A 7776-nucleotide genomic window follows, 5' to 3' on the forward strand; every position below is an offset into this window, starting at 1 on the left:
CTTAGTTTTCCTACAAAGCAACGGAATTAGGCATAAAAATTTCAAATTACCGTCATCAGTATCAAATTTCACAACGAAGAGGGTTATTTAATTTGTTATGTGTGCACATTCTGCGAATTATGAAACCTAAATTCAACAAATCATATTTGGAAACAAACGTTTAAACAACTGTTTGCCTTCCAGCAGGACAACGAGTGATATGGTACACACTCATCTGATCACCCAGATTTAAGTTTTCCTAAATCACTTCTGAGGAATGAAACTTCCTGGCAGGTTAAAACTGTGTGCCGGACTGAGACTCAAACTCGGGACCTTTGCCTTTCACGGGCAAGTGTTCTACCAACTGAGCTACCCAAGCACGACTCACGCCCCGTACTCACAGCTTTACTTTACGGGACGTGAGTCGTGCCTGGGTAGCTCAGTTGGTAGAGCACTTGCCCGTGAAAGGCAAAGGTCCCGAGTTCGAGTCTCGGTCCGGCACACGGTTTTAATCTGCCAGGAAGTTTCATATCAGCGCACACTCCGCTGCAGAGTGAAAATCTCATTCTGGAAACATCCCCCAGGCTGTGGCTAAGCCATGTCTCCGCAATATCCTTTCTTTCAGGAGTGCTAGTTCTGTAGGGGTCGCAGGAGAGCTTCTGTAAAGTTTGGAAGGTAGGAGGCGAGGTACTGGCAGAAGTAAAGCTGTGAGTACGGGGCGTGAGTCGTGCTTGGGTAGCTCAGTTGGTAGAGCACTTGCCCGCGAAAGGCAAAGGTCCCGAGTTCGAGTCTCGGTCTGGCACACACTTTTAATCTGTCAGGAAGTTTCATATCAGCGCACACTCCGCTGCAGAGTGAAAATCTCATTCTGGAAACTTCTGAGGAATGCCATTACAATTTGTTTCATTATCTGATGTGATAACTAAAGTTTTTATAACCATCTAATGTTTCCGTAGAAGTTCTTCCAGTCCATATGTGGCATAACAGCAAACCAGTGCTTAACAGTATTGGTTAAAAACCGTCTTGGTTGCAATTTTAGTTGTTTTTTTTTGTCCACTACGCGACTTCCGTCCTTAGCTAACAAATGAGTCATTTGATTTAAACACACAAGTATGGCTCTCGAAAATAATACATGTGAAGGACGCGCAGTTGAAAAATAAAAAAACTAAAATTGCAACCAAGACTGTTTTTAACCAATAATGTTTCTCTATCGCATCTCTGCCAGTTTCCTGGATATGAGATAGCTATTGTACGCCTGTTAAAGAATAAATATTTTATATACAGCTTAAGGTGTTTGCTTGTCAAAAATGTCATTTATTAAACTCTAAAATTCGTTTCTTGTATCTCACAACAGGTGACTAATTGTGGAAAGTTAAGAAAATGAGGACTGTAATGGAACTGTTGTTGCAAATAAACTGAAGACATTATACACACTACGGCCCTTCGAAACATTTAGGTTTTGCTTAGTTATAGAAAATTTGAAACCTGTAATCTGCTTCGTACTACTGGAAACCATAACAGCCGTATGCATCGTCATGAAAAGTTCCACTCTCCTAATCAATAGTTGAAAACGACATGATAACTTTGTAGATGCCATAAGCATATATTTTCATTTTCAAGATTTAAGTATGTTAGTGACATCGTTCTGAACTCACAGCTTTGTTTTCTGAAGCTGATCAAGAAACTAAAAAGAACATTAACTAACATGTAAAGACCGTCGCAGAACAATAGTGTCATCATAGAAATTTTACTGAATAAGAGAAGTGTGGCTCAAATCACTGACCCATCAACTGTTTTTCTGTTTCTTGCTGTGGGTCACAGATCGTATTGGCATTAATGAAATGTTGCTTTTGTTTTGTTAATCAACGCTGAATAATAAAGTAAGAGTCAATTTAATCTGCCAAATAGTTTTTGAAAATAGTCGTATTATGTGCGTTTCGTACAAATGGATAAACTGCAAATCCACACAGTCAAAACTTTCGTGTGCTGGTTGGCTTTTTGCCAAAGTGGCTCAAGTGGCTCTGAGCACTATGCGACTTAACTTCTGAGGTCATCAGTCGCCTAGAACTTAGAACTAATTAAACCTAACTAACCTAAGGACATCACACAAATCCATGCCCGAGGCAGGATTCGAACCTGCGACCGTAGCGGTCGCTCGGCTCCAGACTGTGGCGCCCAGAACCGCACGGCCCCTCCGGCCGGCTGCCAAAGAAAATTTATCTGTAGATAGTGAAGGTTAATAAGTAAATAGGAATTCAGGCTTTCTCAGCGAACTGCATTGACGAAATATTCTCGGGTTATCAGCTTAGTGTTTGTTGTTGTGACGTTTCGACGCGTTTCCTACTCGTCATCTTCAGGTGAAGTCTGACGAGAGCAGGAAACTCGTCGAAACGTTGCGATAACACGACGCCACGACTCGGTGTATAAGTAGTCTGCTTTTTTTCTAACAGATAATAAATTCAAGAAGGAAAGACGATTAGGATATAGCCTTCTGTCGACCACAGGACCATTATAGATGGGTCGCAAGCTTGTACTGGAAACAGAAGCATCCTGGCATTTGCCTTAAGTGATTTAAGGAAATCACATAAATCCTAAATCAAGGTGGCCGAATCCGAGTCCAATGTCTTTCCACCACGCGACCTCCGTCGTTAGCTAACAAATGAGTTATTTGATTTAAACACGCAAGTATGCCTATCGAAAATAATACATGTGAAGGACGTCTCAAACTGCAATTACCGACGGGAACGCCAAGGCAACGCATAATATGGTATTGCCTGACTGGCAATTAAAATTGTATTAGCAGTTGATGCTCTAGGGATATCTGAAGAAAGCATACAGTACTTTTAACATAAAGGTTTAGCTGTAAGAAAACTTTGTACAAAAAGTGTGCTATACACATGATGGGGGTAGGGAGATGAGTGTTTGTTCCTCCCCACCACCATATAGAACTTGCCATAACGTCCACTTTTAACTTGCCAGATATGCTAAAGACTTCAGTAATAATAATAAAACATATGAAATATTTTAACACAACAATAATTACACACATAAATTATTTTCGTCGCAGATTAACATAGTGCATTGGGGGAAGCTGCCACATTTTTTGGTTATATGTGAAATTAAAAAGATAAATTTGGAAATACTCAAAACGAGAACATAGACCAGTTTGACAATATATTTTCAAACTGAAAACACATGTACATGAAAAAAGTACAATGCGTGTGACTCATAGATTATTTTGCTTAAATGTTGGTGTTCTAGGTGTCTCCCCCCAAAGATTGGAATAAGTTGGCAAAATTAAATTGACAGAAATAAATGCATTTTCCAATGATAATATATGATCTACTGTACAACAATACAATTTTAATAGTTTTATTGTAATTTCCACTTCTATTGAAGTAGATATTTACTGTTTTTCAGTACAGTCATTACACATATCTTCTTCACCTGTGCACATTTCATGAAGCCATTTTTGACAGTGAATGCAATGGATCCAGTCCACTTGCGATCCATTGGGATCATAGTAGTTTATTTTGCACTGAACACAGTCATTGTCTTCAGCTGTCGATTCTCCTTTCCTGTGTTCATTGCTGACTGATGGAGTTTCTTTCATGCTGTTGCTTTTCTGTTGCGTGGACTTCACGATGGTCGGGTTTTTCTTGCCTGTCAACATCATTGCTGATTTCTTCATTCTTTGTTCAGGTGGTTCCAAAACTGGTATGGGGAAATATCTTGAAACGATGTCCCTGCTTTAGCTGCAATATGTAGAACAGACACATGTCATGAATCATTGCTAACTCCCAATTCAGTTGGTTCATTTGTTACATTGTTTCGTGTGGAGGGTCCCGCAGTTACAGAAAAAATAGGTTCAGGAGCGTTTTCTTCACTTGCAGTTTCTGATCTAAGAGCAACGTAGGTTTTTTTAGGTATCTTCGCCAACACAGCATCAGAAATAGAAAATACTTCCTCTGATATTTTCTGGACATTCAGTGGAAAGACGTCCCAACTGGGTTCTTGACACTTTCCTGCCCGGATGAGAGATCATCCAAGTACACATTGCCTTGTAGAAAAAGTGCTTCAACGACTTGAAGAGCAACGGTCTAGTGGCTATAGGAAATTTGTTGAATGAGGAGGCAAGCATACCAAGATATCATGTCAGTCTACAAGTTTCAACATCTCAGTATCAGACCTATGTGATGTATGACGATCAAGGAGTAACGCATCCATTCCTTCTGGTTTCCTCGGGATGAAATGTTCTTTTAACAACATGAATATTGCCAAACTGACATACCACGAGGTTTCATTCATGAAAACTCTCGAACCATTTCAAATTTCTTGTTTTTCCCCTTGAAAATACAAGCCAGAGGCAAAATATGCCCTTCAGCATTACAACATGCTATTACGATAATTATTTCTCACTTTTCTCCACAGGTAATATGATTGATCATTGGGGAACTTTTTTCAGCAATGACTTATTCAACTCTGGGGTTCATCCGCAAATCGGATACTTCCATATTAAACATATGGTGTGGTTTGTCAGTTAAATTATTCTGTAAGAGAACACTCTCTAGCAGTTTGGTATAATTTCCAATGTCTACCCTGTTGAGCGCCACTGCCCTGTCAATGGAAAGTCCCCAGGGCTTCCTCATCACAGGACCAGGATAACGTTTCAAGAATGACTGTAGCCAATCTCACCCAGCCATGGCAGCACCCTTGTTGAAGCGATGAGCAATACCACTGATTTCGGCAAACTGAAATGCCAGTTTTTGCTCTCCTTCTCCAGTAACAGGAAAACCGGACGCCTGCAGCCTCTTAATATATAACACAAGTTGTTTCTCGTTTTCTGCACCAAGACAACCTAAAAAGACAACACAACATCCATTACTTACAGTATTATCATTTATGTTAATTATCATGTTGACTGGAATACTCTCTTTCAAATTCTGAAGGTGGCAGGGGTAAAATACAGGGAGCGAAAGGCTATTTACAATTTGTACAGAAACCAGATGGCAGTTATAAGAGTCGAGGGACATGAAAGGGAAGCAGTGGTTGGGAAGGAAGTGAGACAGGGTTGTAGTCTCTCCCCGTTGTTATTCAATCTGTATATTGAGCAAGCAGTGAAAGAAACAAAAGAAAAATTCGGAGTAGGTATTAAAATCCATGGAGAAGAAATAAAAACTTTGAGGTTCGCCGATGACATTGTAATTCTGTCAGAGACAGCAAAGGACTTGGAAGAGCAGTTGAACGGAATGAATAGTGTCTTGAAAGGAGGATATAAGATGAACATCAACAAAAGCAAAACGAGGATAATGGAATGTAGTCGAATTAAGTCGGATGATGCTGAGTGAATTAGATTAGGAAATGAGACACTTAAAGTAGTAAAGCAGTTTTGCTATTTGGGGAGCAAAATAACTGATGATGGTCGAAGTAGAGAGGATACAAAATGTAGACTGGCAATAGCAAGGAAAGCGTTTCTGAAGAAGAGCAATTTGTTAACATCGAGTATAAATTTAAGTGTCAGGAAGTCATTTCTGAAAGTATTTGTATGGAGTTCAGCCATGTATGGAAGTGAAACATGGACGATAAATAGTTTGGACAAGAAGAGAATAGAAGCTTTTGAAATGTGGTGCTACAGAATAATGCTGAAGATTAGATGGGTAGATCACATAACTAATGAGGAAGTACTGAATTGGATTGGGGAGAAGAGAAGTTTGTGGCACAACTTGACTAGAAGAAGGGATCGGTTGGTAGGAAATGTTCTGAGGCATCAAGGGATCACCAATTTAGTATTGGAGGGCAGCGTGGAGGGTAAAAATCGTAGAGGGAGACCAAGAGATGAATACACTAAGCAGATTCAGAAGGATGTAGGTTGCGGTAGGTACTGGGAGATGAAGAAGCTTGCACAGGATAGAGTAGCATGGAGAGCTGCATGAAACCAGTCTCAGGACTGAAGACCACAACAACAACAAACATCATTGCCATTAATTATAGTGTATGATTGCAATATTTATTTTAACATAAACCTTGGATTTGCTATTGTTTCAATAGATTAATAATTACTTAATTAAATTTTGTGCTGGTTGGAGGTCAAAAGCGAAAGATATGGTTTTTCTAAGTTACTCACTTTTAGGTCCCATTCCTCTTTTTTTGGCGTCATTCTTCCCTAATCCTAATGGAAACCTATACGCCTCAGAAGCTCAAAAGCAGCTCATGTCACAAGCTTTCACATGTTCCATTGCTAATTTGAGGCTTTCTTCACTTCACTGTCCTGTATTTGTCCTTCTTTAATAATGTCTTGGCTTTAACTTTGAAGAAATATGTATGTATATAAAAGTTAATGTGAATTACCATTGTACCCCTAAGAAAATATAGCGTCTTTCCCAGCATTCGGGATGAGATGCCAGTTGAAATATCTAATCCTATATGACAAGGTGCATGTAACTACATGCAAAACATAGATTAAGATTCATACGAAATGGTAAACACACAGTTATACCTGGCACATATGGATACGACGCATTATTATTGTTTTAATATACATCTTCCATTACTTTACAGCTTAAATCGGACACTTATTACAGATTTCAAGCTCACAAATGTGAAAAATATCCCTATGACTGCAACCAACGCTTTCCACTCAAAACACTGACACAAGGAACTTCCAGATTGGCGAGTGCTGTGCTCTCTTGACAGAGTGAAACACTATAAGTAAATATTTATCTCACCTCTGCTGCCATCATACACCGATCCACTCTAAACTCCAAAGACATAGCTTCAATATTTTTTTTATTTTAAAAGAGGGGTTTAACTCTCTTGACAGGAAAACCCTAGGTGAAGGAATTCATAAATTTAGAGTTAAAACTAAGCTGGCAAACCTATGCGGGGAGCTCTGACAGACACAATCTCAAAAACAAAAAAACTAAAAGAAAAAAATTGTGTGTGAGGTATCTCGATCTTTCAACATAAATACAGGAGTTACGTCAGGGAGAAAATTTGAAGAATTTGGAATGAAGAAATGAAAGAACACAAATTATCGCCACCCAGGTAGGCAGAAAGCAGATGCTGCAGGGCATATCAATCATCTGAAAGAGACAGCCGATATGACAGACTTCACACTCTCTTCAGAGAAAACAAAAATTGATGCAACTCTCCATGCTACTCTATCCTGTGCAAGCTTCTTCATCTCCCAGTACCTACTGCAACCTACATCCTTCTGAATCTGCTTAGTGTATTCATCTCTTGGTCTCCCTCTACTATTTTTACCCTCCACGCTGCCCTCCAATACTAAAATAGTGATCCCTTGATGCCTCAGAATGTGTCCTACCAACCGATCCCTTCTTCTAGTCAAGTTGTGCCACAAATTTCTTTTCCCCCCAATTCTATTCGCTGCCCTCCAATACTAAAATAGTGATCCCTTGATGCCTCAGAATATGTCCTACCAACCGATCTCTTCTTCTAGTCAAGTTGTGCCACAAATTTCTTTTCCCCCCAATTCTATTCAATACCTCCTCATTAGTTATGTTATCTACCCATCTAACGTTCAGCATTCTTCTGTAGCACCACATTTCAAAAGCTTCTACTCTCTTCTTGTCTAAACTATTTATCGTCCACGTTTCACTTCCATACATGGCTACACTCCATACAAATACTTTCAGAAACGACATCCTGACACTTAAATCTATACTCGATGTTAACAAATTGCTCTTCTTCAGAAACGATTTCCTTGCCATTGCCAGTCTACATTTTATATCCTCTCTACTTCGACCATCATCAGTTATTTTGCTCCCCAAATAGCAA

The 7776-nt window shown here is 39.4% G+C and overlaps 1 non-coding gene across 1 annotated transcript; it reads left to right on the forward strand.

Annotated features, from left to right (window-relative positions):
* Window positions 1-407: 407 nt before the first annotated feature.
* On the forward strand, window positions 408-482 carry Trnas-uga (transfer RNA serine (anticodon UGA)). The gene has a single exon. It is a non-coding gene; the product is annotated as a tRNA-Ser (tRNA).
* The last annotated feature ends 7294 nt before the right edge of the window (window positions 483-7776 follow it).

Source organism: Schistocerca serialis, chromosome 3 (genome assembly GCF_023864345.2).
Source record: "Schistocerca serialis cubense isolate TAMUIC-IGC-003099 chromosome 3, iqSchSeri2.2, whole genome shotgun sequence".
In the NCBI taxonomy this organism is placed as follows: Eukaryota; Metazoa; Arthropoda; class Insecta; order Orthoptera; family Acrididae; genus Schistocerca; species Schistocerca serialis.